The sequence below is a fragment of the Adiantum capillus-veneris genome, chromosome 1 (assembly GCF_014529385.1).
Source record: "Adiantum capillus-veneris isolate H3 chromosome 1, ASM1452938v2, whole genome shotgun sequence".
Classification (NCBI taxonomy): Eukaryota; Viridiplantae; Streptophyta; class Polypodiopsida; order Polypodiales; family Pteridaceae; genus Adiantum; species Adiantum capillus-veneris.
Genome location: NC_140931.1, coordinates 82320648 through 82334948, shown reverse-complemented (window position 1 = coordinate 82334948; position 14301 = coordinate 82320648).

The window sequence follows — 14301 nt, the reverse complement described above, 5'->3', positions numbered from 1 at the left end:
CTTTGAAGCATTGGTTCTGTTCCATCAAGAAGATGTTGAAGTCTTTTAAAGAAGTCCAATTCAAGCATGTGAGGAGAGAGCAGAACCAAGAGGCGGATCAGTTAGCTAGCAGCAAAGTACAGGTGCATGTTGCAGGTCTATATGTGGCCCAAGCCACTTATGCAGGTAGAGAGACTCTTAAGGAGATTGAAGGCTTTTTGAGTACAGGGAAATGTTCAGAGGGTTTGTCCAAGCTTCAAAATAGAAGAGTGGTGCAAAAGGCCCGCAAATCTACACTGGTGGGTGAGGATCTCATGAACTATGGGCATGACGGAGTGCTTAGAAGGGTGCTATACAAAGAGGAGATAGGGATGGTACTGGAGCAATGCAACGAAGAGAGCAAGCACCAGGGCAAAGACCAGGTTTTGTTTTGAGTGCTTAGAGTAGGCTTTTGGTGGCCTTCCATTGTGAAGGACGTGCATTACTGGTGCAATACGTGCCACGAGTGTCAAACTATAGGTGAAAGACGACTGGTAGCGGAGTCACAGGGCACCATCATCACACAAGGTGCTTTCGAGAAGTGGGGTCTGGATGCCATAGGCCCTCTCCCAAAGTCTACAAGTGGTAAGAAGTACGTGGTGGTAGTCATTGACTACCTTACAAGATGGGTCAGGGCCAAGGCAGTGAAGGAAGTAAATGCTAATGTGATGGCTCAATTTGTGTTTGATAATATATGTTGCCGTTTGGGGGTTCCATGGGTGTTAGTTTCTGATGGGGGTTAGGGGTTTAGAAGCAAGCTTATGAGTGCATTAGTGGAAAAGTTAAAGATTCAGCATCGGTTTTCCTCACCCTATCACCCCCAATGCAATGGTCTAGTCAAAAGTGCTAATGGTCAAATCGTCAAGATGTTGACAAAGTACGTGTATAAGCAGGAAGCGGAGTGGGAAGCAAACCTAGAGAAGTGTCTGTGGGCATATAGAACATCTTATAAGGTGGCCACAAACTTCACTTCATTTGAGCTAGTCTATGGTAAGGAGGCCGTGTTGCCAGTACATGCACAACTAGGTGCTTTGAAGGGTATGTGGCGTGTCAATGCCACTCAACAAGGGGTTCTACATGATCGAATAGCCAGTTTGGAGGCTTTGCGGAAGGACAGAGAGGCAACGGCAGACTACTATGTGAAGCAGAGAGAGAAGCGGGTTGCCAAGTTCAATCAGAACCTGCTGGACAAGAAGATAGAGGAAGGAGACCTGGTCATGAAGTATGAAAGCTACCTGGATTTCACATTCCAGAAGAAGTTCAAGAAAAAGAGGACAGGTCCATATAAGGTGCGGAAGGCCTTTCCAAGTGGGACATATCAACTGGTAAGAGCGAATGGCAAGCTTTTCAGAAACAGGGTGAATGGTGTGCGGCTTAAACTGTATTTCGAGAGGGATCTAGTGCCTGAAGTGCAGCAAATTATAGTCAAGGGGGGTGGGCAACCCACCTAAAGCATGCAGGGTGTGAAAGGGAGGAGATGAAGCTTTTGTACATAGCCTGTACATACAGTTATGGTTTTGTGAGTGCTTTTAATCGTCAGTTTGGTGTGCCAATTTCAAAGTTTTGTACATATGCTTTTGGTCGAACATAAATGTTTGACGAGGGGGCTGGCAATGATGGTGCAGCCAAAGTTGGTTGAGGATAGCAGGTGGTCTATGCCAGGCAAAGGGTGCAGTCGAGTGCAATGCAGAAGGCTAGGGTAGGTGCTAAGGCCCTTGGCAGCCAAAGGGTAGCGGGAATGTATGCTTAAAAAGGTTTTTTAGGCCAAAAGTGCTACAAGATAGTCCAGATGGGATGGCAGGTCAAGGTGTCCAAAATGCCAAATCAATGTCCTCGAATGTAGTGTTCAGCGTGCTCTAGAAGCCGGTTCAGATGGTTTGTCAAATGGGGCCCCGATGCTCAAGATATTGCAGTTTAAAGGAAGAGTATGTAGCAGATCCCCGACGGACAGGGCAGCTGGGGACATGTTGCCAGGGTTGATGTCAGTGTATACATGTGTAGCTTGAGTTGTGGAGCATGCCTGTCTTCTCGGATTGCGAATCGGAGTTCTGGATAGTAAGTTATGATCAATTGAAGATTTTCCGAGCGCCGGCTCTGAGCTCATTTAATCGCACTGGAAAATGTGCCATATGGCATCTTTTGAACCCCGCCAAAGTTCTCGGTGATAGTATGTACCATGTGGAATTAGCACGAATTGACGGCGCGTCAATCGGATGCTTGGTCGGCCAGATACAAGAAGATGAAGTTGGAAGCCCTGGACAGTGAAAGGTTGGCAGATGATTTTTTTCAGGTTTTTGTGGTCATGGATAGCGGACCCAGGGAAGTTGAAATTCAACGAGCATGGGGGGAATTGAAGCCGATAGCCTAGATGATCGGATGGAGTTTTTGCTCAGGTTACTCGTCTTCTCAGTGGGATATGGCAGGCACGGCAAGTTGGAGTAAACAGATTTTTGTTAAGGGATTCTTTTGCCTTTTCAAAGGCCTTAAAAGGCCAAAGCTCTGGAGGGGTGCCACGTGGCGGGCCTTTGCCCCACATGCGGCTATGGAGCGGAGGGCGTTGGTGTATATGTCCGCAAAGGGCGCCAGTGTAGGGCATCGAAGGGAGTTGGAGAGCTTGTGAGCTCTTGGCTATGGTGGGCCCTTGCGGGCGCTGCGTGTGGCATTCGACGGCCCTGCAGGGCATTTCACGGTGGTTTTTGGCCAGCGTGGTGACGCGCGCCCGTGCGGTGGCGGAGACCGGTGTATTGATATTTGATGACGTGTCAATCCTGGCTAAGGAGTGGTCCCGCGGCCCCGAAATTTTGAGGAAGGGAAGAGAGGCAATAGCGACATCGCTATTGCCCTCCCCCCCCATGTAAGAGAAAGCTCCCACAGCAGAGCAGAGAGCATGAAGAGAGAGAGGTCCCGAGGATGGCTGGGAGTTGATGTGGCAAGGTGAAAGGCAGTGCAATAGAAAAAGAGAGAGAATTATCCAAGGCCAAGGCCAAAAGGGAGCAAGAGGAGTCGGATAGAGAGAGAGAGAGAGAGAGAGAGAGAGAGATGAGTCAATGGTGCAGTGCCAAGTAGTCCACCCAAAGGGGTAAAATTGAAGGTGGAGAAAAAAAAAAGAGTCTAGGGGGCAATAGCGACATCGCTAATGCCCCCCCCCCCCCCCCCCAAGTGCAAAGAGTGAAGAAGAGAGAGATAGAGAAAGGCGGTGCCCTCTTTCCCAAAAATTGCCAATTCAAGGTGCCAAGTGGACCAATTAAATTGTAAATTCCCCAATTAAAGCCCCCCCCCCTATAAAAGTCAAAATTGGATTAAAGGAAGGGCTTTTTCTTGGCCTTTTGGAGTGCCGTTTGAAGCCTGCAAAATAGAGTTCTCTAGCAAGCTAGCCCCTTTGTAACTTTTGATTGAAAATGGCTATGGTGATGGCATTGCAAGCCTGTGTATATGTTTTTTGAAGTGCAGTCAAGCCACAATGGCCTCTCGTGCTGTTGTTTCCCCTTCCCCCCTTCTCTTTCTCCTGCTTTCATGTTTCTCATTAGTGCCTGCTGTGTGGAAGTGTGTGCCCTCCCGGACCGATGGTGCTTTGAGTGAGAGAGTGAGATTGAGTGGCTGTGTGCGTGTATAAGGATGGAGACAGGCAGTGGTAGTAGGTTTATTTTTTGTGGTGGTTTGTAGAGTGTGTGAGCAGTGGCAATTGAGCAGGCGGTGGTCTACTAGTGTAAAGTGTTTCTTTGAAGGTGTTTTCTGAGAGGATAGGGGTGATGTGAATACCCTGAGCTATAGAGAGGCCCTTTTGTTTGTGCTGGGCGTGTTCCCCATTTCCCCCTCTCCACCGCTACTTTCTTCTTCTGAAGTGTTATCGGTCCAATCTTCTTCTGTCTCACTTTGAGATGATTCTTCATAGAGCTCCTCTTGGCGTTGCTCCTTCATGTCAAAGACAATCTTCTTATAATTGTCATTCCTACAAATTAACTTCCCACTCTCCCAATCCTACAAAGCTCGCATTTTCATTAGCCATGGTCTTCCAAGGATAAATGGATAGCCACTTCCCTTGGTCGACATAACATAAAAATCCACCGCCTTTAATGCCAAAGGCCTCCACAAAAACATTCTTACAAATGCCTACACACGTAGCCTTGCTATTGTTTGCCATCTTGACTTTGATTTCAGGTTTCTCATGGATGTGCATGCCTAGTCTTTGCATGAGTCCCTCTGTCATGATGCAAATTTGTGCACCCCCATCCACTAGACCTTTCCTAACCAATCTTCCTTTGATGTAACAATCTAGCACAGGTGTAATATCCTCATTCATTTCAGCTTGTGTAATTTCTACAACAGGCACACTCTCTTTTACCTTTCTCCTAGTGCTAACTGCCCTTATTAAATCCCTCCTAACTTGTGGATATAATGCAAGAAATTGGGGCCATGAGATATCAGGACCCTTACCTCTCATGTCTTCCAACAAGTTGTACGGAGCCATACCATGTCCAAGAGGAAAGTCTTGGAGGTTAATACGACATCACGTCCTCTTGGTTTCCTTGGTCTCCTTTGTCTTCTTTTCTCGTCCATGGTCACTTTGGGACGTAACTCCTTCTTTCTCCTTACCTTTTCCTCGGCCACGCTTAATGCCATTTGCTTCCAGGTCAACCTCATTGGAATTTGTCACCTCTACCGCATGCACATTTGGGTCTGGCAAAGGCGGAACTCCTTCCACTCCTCGTGGAGGTGGTCTTGCTCCATTTGGCCTTTGTAGAAGCCGTGATTGTTGACTAGTTCCTTCACCTGCATTCATCACTGGGTAGTTCAAGTTAGGTCTCCCTAGCTCCCCATAGGGCCAAGGACAATTATGCATCCAATGTCTAGACTCTCCACAATTCCAACATTGCAAGACTCTCCTAGGTCGTGGTGGCTCTCGCTCTTCTGACTTCTTTGCTTGTCCCTTGGGACCTATAGTTTGTGCAAGGTGAGTTGACAAGTTACTTAAGGATTCATTTAACTTTTCAATTACCTCCACTGTTACCTCGAGAATCTCTCTAGATGTTGATGGTTGCAAATTTCCCTTAGGTCTAGGACCCTCTATTGGAACTTCTCCCCTTAGGCACTTGAGTTTTCTATACTTCTCAACAGCCCTAGTTTCAGCTGCATCAAAGATAGCAGGTGCACCCGCCTCAACTTTTATCTTGAGTGTGGGAAAGAGATCGGCTATGAATCTTTCCTTCTTTAGGAGCTCTGCACCATCACCAGGGTTAGCAAAATTTCTCACCCATACAGCCCAAAGACGTGGAAACTCTTGTTTATACATGTAGTAGTCATCTAAGTCTTTTTGTTTGTGAGAAACAATGTCTTGCCATAGCTTTTGAGTGTTTTGGGGATCAAAGAAGTATCTCTTGAAATGATTCATAACTTCCGTGTAATTCTCTTTAACTTTCTCAGGCAAAGAGTCAAACCAAGTGCTAGCATCTTTCCTAAGGACCACCTCAAACATTTCTACACGTTCTTGATCAGTTACTATCCTCTTGATACGGCAAGACATCTTGAAATTTGCTAAAAATAATTCTGCATCCTCTCCATGCTCTCCAAAGAAAAGAGGATATCCGGACATTTGGCATTGGGCCTCCATTGAATCAGTTTCAAAGTGACAACACGTTTTTTTGTTTTTCTTTCTTAAAAAGATTTACACAATAATATTTTCTAAATTGCAATCTATTCTACAACAAAATAAAAATATTCACATCAAATGACCTATGATAATCAATAAAAGGCAGGATGACAGGGTTTGGTGACGCTGGTGCAGCCAAAGTTGGTCCGAGCTAGGAGATGGTCAATGCCAGGCAAAGGCAGTAGTCGAGTGCAGTGCAGAAGGCTAGGGCAAGTGCTAAGGCCCTAGGCAGCCAAAGGGTAGCGGAGGTGTATGCTCGATGGGGTTTTTTAGGCCAAAGGTGTGCTGCAAAGAGCCAAGCAATTTAGTGGCCTGCTGTGCCCGAGATGTGGGTTTTATGTGTGAGAATGTAGTGTTCACTGTGCTTTTGAAGCCGATCCACACGGATCGTCAAACGGAGCCCGATGCTCAAGATATTGCAGTTTAAAGGTAAAGTGCGTAGTAGATCCCCGACGGACACGGTAGCTGGGGACAGGTGGCCCAGGCTGATGTCAGGGTAGACAGGTGTAGTGCTCAAGTTGTGGAGCGTGTCTGTCTTTTCGAAATGCGAATCGAAGCTCTGGTTAGCAAGATATGGTCAGTTGAAGATTTTCAGGGATCGGGTCTGTGAGCCCACCTGACCGCATTGGAAAATGTGCAATCTGGAATCTTTTGGGCTTCGCCAAAGTTCTCGGTGGAAGGGTGTACCATGTGGAGCTAGCACGAGTTGACGGCGCGTCAAACTGACCAGATACGGGGAGATGAAGTTGGGAGCCGTGGGCAGTAAGAGGTGTGTAGATGATTTTCCAAGTTTTTGGTCGCCTTGGATCGCGGGCCTGGAAAAATCGAGAAGCGGTGAGGACTGTGTTGAAGCACGTCGGCAATGCAAATTTTCATCCGGGCTTTGCGGCTTGGCAGTAGAACATTGGAGCAGTGGAGGGGAACTTGGAGACGAAGGCCAAAAAAAGAGTTTTTTTAATTGGAATGGGGAAGTGGGAGGTTTTTGGGAAGAGTTTGGAGATTCCCAAAGGCCATCACCTCATGGGCTGCCATGTGTCAGTGAGCTTTGACCCACATGCGCCGTAAGGCACCCGAAGTTAGGAGTACATATACTGGGGCGTGGCCCTATTGAAGGTATGCAAGAGGGAGAGAGAGGGGGGCTCCCTCCTCATGAGCTATGGTGGCGAGCGCCTCCGACGCTGCGCAGGCGGAGATGTGGCGGTTTTGGCGGCGTCAGGCGAGGCGGGGTGGCGCAGCGGCACGCTCGCGTGGCGGTGAGACCTAGTGATGATGTGGCGTGCCTGATATGGGGCAATTCCCACCATCCCGCGACCCCGAAATTTTGTGGAAGGGAAGGGAGGCAATAGCGACATCGCTATTGCCCTCCCCCCCCCCCCCCCCCCCATGTAAGAGGAAGCTCCCACAGCAAGGTAGTAGAGTAGAGCCAAGCAAGGCCAAGGGGGCCAAGTGAAAATGGCAAAAGAAAAGGGGACCCTTCGAAAGAAAGGCCGGACAAATCAAAGGCGGGAAAAGGCATGGACCAAAGAGCAAAAGGGGCCAAGAAGGATTCGGATAGAGGGAGAAGGTCGAAGTAAAAAATTGAGTAGTGCAAGGCTAAGCCCAAAGAGGGTAAAAATTGAAGGATAAAAAAATAAAAATAAAATTGCTAGGGGGCAATAGCGACATCACTAATGCCCCCCCCTGCCAAGTGCAAAAGAGAGAAAGGGAGCAGATGGAGAAAGGCGGTGTCCCCCTTCCCAAGAGATACAAAAAATGGGTGCCATATGGACCAATTAAATTGTAATTTCCCAAATTGAACCCCCGTCCTATAAAAGTAAAAAATGAATCAAATTAGGGGTTTTCTTCTTGGCTTTTTCTTGGCTTTTTCTTGGCCTTTTGAAGTGCCGTTTGAAGCCTGCAAAGTGGAGCTTTTGGACAGAGGAGTGTGCCTGTCAAAGCCCTTTGTATCTCTCTTGTGTAAATGGCCATGGTGATGGCAGTGTGACTTTGTACAGGTGTTCGATGGAGTGCAATTGAGTGCTTGTTGCCTTGTCTCGTTGTTGTTTCCCCTTCCCCCCTTCTCTTTCTCGTGCTTTCATGGTTCTCCTCGGTGCAGGCTGTGTGGAAGTGTGTGCCCCCCAGACCGATAGTGTTGTATGAGAGAGTGAGATTGAGTTGTTGTGAGTGTGTGTAAGGGTGGAGACAGACCATGGCAACAAGTGTGCATTGTGTGATGGTTTTGTGGAGTGTGTGAGCAGTGTCAATCGAGCAGGCGGTGGTCTTCTAGTGTGAGTTGTGTGTTTGAAGGTGTTTTCCGAGAGGATAGGGGTGCTGTGAGTACCTTGAGCTATAGAGAGGCCCTTTTGTTTGTGCCGGGTGTGTTCCCCCATTCCCCCTCTCCAACGCGAGAATTTCTCCTACTCTTTGGGCACCAAACATGAACACCATACGTTGTTCAAAATGGATTTTTCTACTAATTGCAATGTTTATTCTAATGTGTGGAGTGAAATGGAAGGGGAAAACCTCTATTCCTGGGCCATTATCCATTGTCTATGCATGACCTAATGCTTAAAACAAAATAAAAATATAGCCGTCCAAACTAAGGTCGTACCTAATGAGAGGCAAAATAAAAGGATTTACTGAAGCGTTTATCTCGGCCAACCTAAGAGGCCCTAAAACTCTACGAATTACACGTTGAAATTGCAACTTAGTACTACCAATTATGTGTACCTTTTGCCTTGCAATGGGAATGAAAGGATCATACAAATTTTCGTGATTCATGCAAACTACTTGACTATGCTAAACGTTGATCCTACACTAAAATACACAAGCCCTCCTCAGTGGGGGCACCAAAATTGAGGCGGTCCGGGGCGGGCGACAAGAGAGGCGACCTCTAAAAGCTCAATTACGGCTAGGGCAACCACAAGCACAACAAAACAACAAACCCACAGCCAAACCCGAACAAGATAGGGGCACCACCTAGTTATGGTATGCGAACTAGGATGCAAGATAGATTTTTTCACAACCAAGAAGATGTACCACAAAACACACACAAGCACCCTCACACCAAGACACACACAAAATGGACTAGAGAGAGCTAGAGAAAAGGGAAGAAAGAGAGGAATGGATATTGCATAATACCTTATTTGTGACTTGCAAATGGATATGGTTTGTTATGATGCTATCGTAGAGCTTCTACAAAACTACTCAATGCTTAGTGGATGTTAAACATTGCCAACACACACATTGTCTTAGGGTGTGGGAGACCTCTCACCACAATACCCTCTTACAATGGACACAAAATTGGCAATGAAAGCACACTAAAACACATTCTAAAACAAGATCAAATGATAGAAACTCAAAATACACAAGTCACCTTGAATTCACCAAACCGTATTGCACAAGTGGAAGGACGAAGATTTGAACATCGAATCACACCTTTGATGCACCAAACCTCAATTTATTGATGATGGAGGAGCATATACAATAGTGGTTTGAGATTTTTGAACTCACTCTCTCTCACTTGCAATGTGTAGCTTGAAAGCTTCTCTCACACCAAAAGTGAATCTCACAAAGTGGTTGCTACGTCTAAGTCTCTCCTCACGCATAGAGTATTAGGGTGCTAGGTGAAATATTGAAGGTTGTTTTACAAGAATGAGAGGGGCCTCTTTATAGATTGGAGACCCTCATTAATATTATTTGAAAATCCTAATTTACAAGCTAACAATCAGGATTATGAATTTTTCTGAATATCATAACATTGCGGGTCTTCTTTGTCTGCTTGAGTCATGGATGTGGGCTCAAAAGAGAGCATTATTGATGGTAGATAATGTGAAAGTAGAGTTTTAAGGAAGGAGAGAGAGAGTTACTATGCACATGTCTTGAGAGGTGAGATGTTTTTTATGGTTAGGTCAATGGCTATTTTGTGTTAGTATGTTGGTGGTTAGTGTTTGTAATCACTAGAAAGTGAATGATGTATTTACAATGGGTAGAATGAGGTGGATGGTTGAAGTAAGATGTTTGAATGAAGTGAGGAAATCCTTGTGATGGTGAAGCTTGAAGAAGTACTTACTTGTGTAGGTTCCCAAAATTACTATTGATCATCTTCTTCATCTTCTCTTCTTTACGCCACTGCCGCCAAGGTTGATTATCATGATGGAAATGGCAATTCGGTTGATGAGAACTCTCAATTTGCAGAGTTTAAGAATGGTTTACATGCTGAATTTATGTATAGAGAAGGGGTAAGATGGAATTGTACTTTGGAAGTAATAGAGAGAAGCATAGAGATGGTGTATGTATACGTAGAGCTCATATGAGAGCTATGGAAGTAAGAGGGGAGGTTAATGGTGAAGAAGGTGAGAGAAACCATGAAAGGTGCATGTTTGAGTGAGGGATTGAGAGGAATGAGTGTGTGTGTGTGTGTAGAAGTGTGGAAAGAGGTGAGAGAAGACTATGGGCTACTTGTGAGAAAAGTGGGCAGACTGGGGTCTACTCAAAAAATCCTAGCTCATCGGTGGTCGCTCCAAAAATCACCAACTTTTTTGAGGTGATTATTCAGCTCTTTGTCCACATTTTCTCTTTTGACCACCGCTTTAAATTCAGAGCGAAGATGGATATAAAAAATCCCACCAAAATACCTGTTTTTCTTCACAAAAAAGTCTTCAGTGGCCCCCCTTTTGTTGAATTTGCATATGGCTCCAAAGGTGAGCCCCTCCTTGCATTAGAGCATGACCTGATTGATTCTTAGGGGTTTGAAAATGTGCATGGTTGTGGATTATGCACAAATATAATACATGGATATGATGGAGAAAAACAAGTAGTATATATAAACAATTTATGGAATTTAGAATAGTGTCATCTATATATAAATATAAAATGGAAAAAAGAGATATATGAAAATATAAGGAATCAAATGAGGGGACACTCATTTGTTTTTATTGAAGTATATTTATTTACAAGAGATAAGAAAAAATACCTCTAGGAAATAGGAATTTAGTGAAAGGCAATGACTGATGGTGAAAGGTATTTTTGAAGTTTTTCCTTGGAGTTCATTCACACCAAAAATAAGAGAAGCTTGTGTGAATATAGTTTTTATATGGAATAAAGAGTATGCAAAATGGTATAAAAATTGTGGTAATGGTGAGTCAATGTACATAGTATACATAGGCAAATAACGCACACCTAGGTGGAATATTTTAATAAATACCAAAATAATTATGAAATTTTTTTATATTTAGGCCCTATATACAATGAGATATTTACACACCAATGGGCCATAATATACTTTGGAATTTTTTTTAAAATTTATTTTTTTGACTCAACTAACGTAGTGACTAGTTAGCTGAGGGTTTTAAGAAGATATGGGAAAAGTCCCCTAACTCACACACACCTATGTACGATGAAAAGGTAAGAATAGCCACAGTGTTCACTACAACACTACATGAAGATATCGACGCGTATATATCGATGTCCATGCTTTTCCACGTGTATATCGACATAATTAGCGTGCGTCGCTATACGCATCGATATACGCGTCGCAGTGTGCGTCGATATACGCATGGAAAGGCTTTATTTGCCACGCGTATAGCGACGCAAAACAATTTCGGGAAAAAAAGCGAAACCCGCGCGTAGGGGCCATTTTCGCCTGCTCAGATCTTGGCCGAAACCTGCTGTGCAGGTATTATGTCCATCTCTGCCCCCCCCCAACCCCTCCCTCTCTCTCTCTCTACATCGTGTGTGTGTGTGTGTGTGTGTGTAGGAGAGAGAGAGAGAGAGAGAGAGAGAGAGAGAGAGAGAGAGAGAGAGAGCGGTGTGTGTGTGTGTGTGTAGGAAATAGAGAGAGAGAGAGAGGGAGAGAGAGAGAGAGCGGTGTGTGTGTGTGTAGGAAAGAGAGAGAGAGAGGTGTGTGTGTGTGTGTAGGAAATAGAGAGAGAGAGAGAGAGAGAGAGAGAGAGAGAGAGAGAGAGAGAGGTGTGTGTGTGTAGGAAAGAGAGAGAGAGAGAGAGAGGTGTGTGTGTGTGTGTAGGAAAGAGATAGAGAGAGAGAGAGAGAGAGAGAGAGAGAGAGAGAGAGAGAGAGAGAGAGAAATGTGTGTGTGTGTGTGTGTGTAGGAAAGAGAGAGAGAGAGAGAGAGAGAGAGAGAGAGAGAGAGAGAGAGAAATTTGTGTGTGTGTGTGTGTAGGTAATCAAAGAGAGAGAGAGAGAGAGAGAGAGAGAGATAATTAATGTATGCTTAGGAAATTAAAATTTTAAAAAAAATTAAAGAGAGAAATGAAATGAAATGTTATATTAACGTCTTCGAAAGGCCAAAGTGACCTATGAGACATGAGACAAGAAAGTTACAATGTGATGGATCTGATACAAAGTTAGAGTAAGAAGATGACAAAATAAAATATTATGGAATCCTAAACTGCTGGGTGTGGACTAAACGGCTAAACCAACTAGTTGGGATAGGTAGATCATAGGAGATCCAACATCTGTCGCTGGTGGATCTCATCAATCTCCTCCATGGTCAGTAGCCTGACCGGGTGTTGTGCATGTCGAGCCAAAGTGACCTAGCTAGATCCTCTGATGTAGCCTCTGTCGATGTTGTGTAGTCCTCCGCAGTCATGGGCGTCTAGATCTCCCTAGCTCAGTCGTTCGTTCGATCAGTAGAGAGATAGGGAAGTAGAGAGCGAGAGAGAGAGAGAGAGAGAGAGAGAGAGAGAGAGAGAGAGAGGTAAGTAGAGAGAGAGAGAGAGAGAGAGAGAGAGAGGAAATAGAGAGATAGAGAAAGATATATATATATATATATATATATATATATATATATATATATAGAGAGAGAGAGAGAGAGAGAGAGAGAGGGAAGTGGTGAGCGAGACAGAGAGAGAGATAGGAAAATAGGGAAATAGAGAGAGAAAGAGAGATAGCGAGAGCAAGATCGAGAGAGAGAGAGAGAGAGAGAGAAAGAGAGATAGCGAGAGCAAGATCGAGAGAGAAAGAACGAGAGATAGGGTACGTAGACAGAGAAGAAACTATGGAACTAAAAGAGGCAAAGGGGTTTGCCTGCTACATGCATTGCCATGTACACCTAGGAGTGCACGTATGTGTCTACCCATATAGGATTTGACCAATAAAGACGAGATTTTGACCCGGTGGTCCTGATCTCCGTACACCTCTGGACCGAGGTGTACGGAGATTGGGCAAGACTAGAGAATGCGAGGTAGTTTACATTGTGAGGAGTATATATATATATATATTAAAACAACATTCATAATCATTGTAGATGGCAACGTCATCAACTAACATGGAGGAAAAGATTGCATGCTCGTGCATGCTCTGCAAGTATCAAATCCTGCGCAAGCGTAGGATATGTAATGAGCATGTGCACAAGTACGGAGAGTTTTCTAGAGAAACCGTACAAAATCTGCGATACGACTCCTACAAAACGGGCATTGATTTCTACAACATAGCACCTACATCTGAGAGAGAGAGAAAAAAGATTATGCGTGAAGTTCCGACCAATATAGAGCCACGGATGGAAGCAAAAAAGGGCTTACAGACAGAAGACGACGGCATGGAGGAGATGCTGGATGCCTTCTTCCAGACAAGCGAGGAGAACGCGAACGAAGCAACACCAGAAGCCGTGCGCCTATCTCCTGAAGACATGTTGAGGAAGTTGGCACGTCAACCAATCTATGAAGGTGCCAAAATATCTGTGCTTCGTACTTGTCTGGTGTTTTTGAATCTTCAGTCAGTGTACGGGTGGTCAGATGCAAGCGTCACTGCTTTGTTTAGGTACGGAATTTATAAAAGAGATTTTTCGATTGCAATGGTGATGTGCTCGGAGAGCTTTTTAATTTAATGTGGCTTAAACAGGTTATTGCGGGAGCAACTTCTCCCGGTTGGCAATGAAATGCCCCCCTCGAGGCTAGACGCAAAGCAACTTCTGACCTCAGTTGGCTTGGACTACAACAAGATTCATGCATGTCCAAATGATTGCTAAAGTGTTGCGGCATTTCCCTATTATTCCTAGGATAAAAATCATGTTTCGTTGTGGTTCCATTGCAAAGTTGATGCGGTGGCATTCTACAAATAGATCCACTGACGCAACATTTTGGGTGCCCGCTGATTCAAAGGCTTGGAGGCACATTGAAGATACCTGTCCACATTTTAGGAGTGAACCACGCAATTTGCATTTGGGCATGGCAATGGATGGAGTCAATCCATTTGGCTTGAGAAGCTCGTCATGGAGCACTTGGCCTGTGTGCCTTATCAATTACAACCTCCCGTCGTGGCTTGCCATCAAGAAGGGTCATTTGATATTAAGATTGATTGTACCTGGTAAGTTCAAGGCAAAAAACATGGATGTTTATCTAGCTCCACTAGTTGACGAGCTCCAGGAGTTATGGCATGGGATCGACATAGCAGATGCGGTTGAACCAGTAGGACAACAACATGCAAGGATCCATGGACTTCTTATGTGGACTATGCATGATTGGCCAGGATACGGAGAAGCTTCTGGTAATGGTTATTGATTTACAAAATTCTCCCTATTCGCAAGCCCTTTGCCTTGGCCTGATTCATGCTTTAATATATGCAGGGCTAACAACTTCGGGATACAATGCATGTCCAATTTGCGGGCAGTCTTTGGATGTGCGCTATTCTGCCTCTCT